The sequence below is a fragment of the Arachis ipaensis genome, chromosome B09 (assembly GCF_000816755.2).
Source record: "Arachis ipaensis cultivar K30076 chromosome B09, Araip1.1, whole genome shotgun sequence".
Classification (NCBI taxonomy): domain Eukaryota; kingdom Viridiplantae; phylum Streptophyta; class Magnoliopsida; order Fabales; family Fabaceae; genus Arachis; species Arachis ipaensis.
Genome location: NC_029793.2, coordinates 22,765,293 through 22,765,638, shown reverse-complemented (window position 1 = coordinate 22,765,638; position 346 = coordinate 22,765,293).

Below are 346 nucleotides of genomic sequence, written 5' to 3'. Positions count from 1 at the left end.
ATTGATAAATCTTTTAAAAAATTAGCTCTAATAACTATATGTTAATTATTTTTATGAAATAAAAAAATTTATCTAAATTTCGACCCCTCTATATTAAAATTTCTGAATCCGTGCTGGATAGCAGTCAGAAAATATTATGCCCAAAAAGCATAATATACACAGTGATATTACATTAGTAGTTGTTTCTATGATTTGAACTCATGACTTTAAAAGTCATAGGTAGATAATTAAATTGTTAATCTAAGATTCTCCTTCACTAGGCATCCAATATACAAGACAAAAAATCCATCTTTAACTTTTGCATTTACAATTAATAGCGGCTCACCAAGGCAAGATAGTGCCTGTT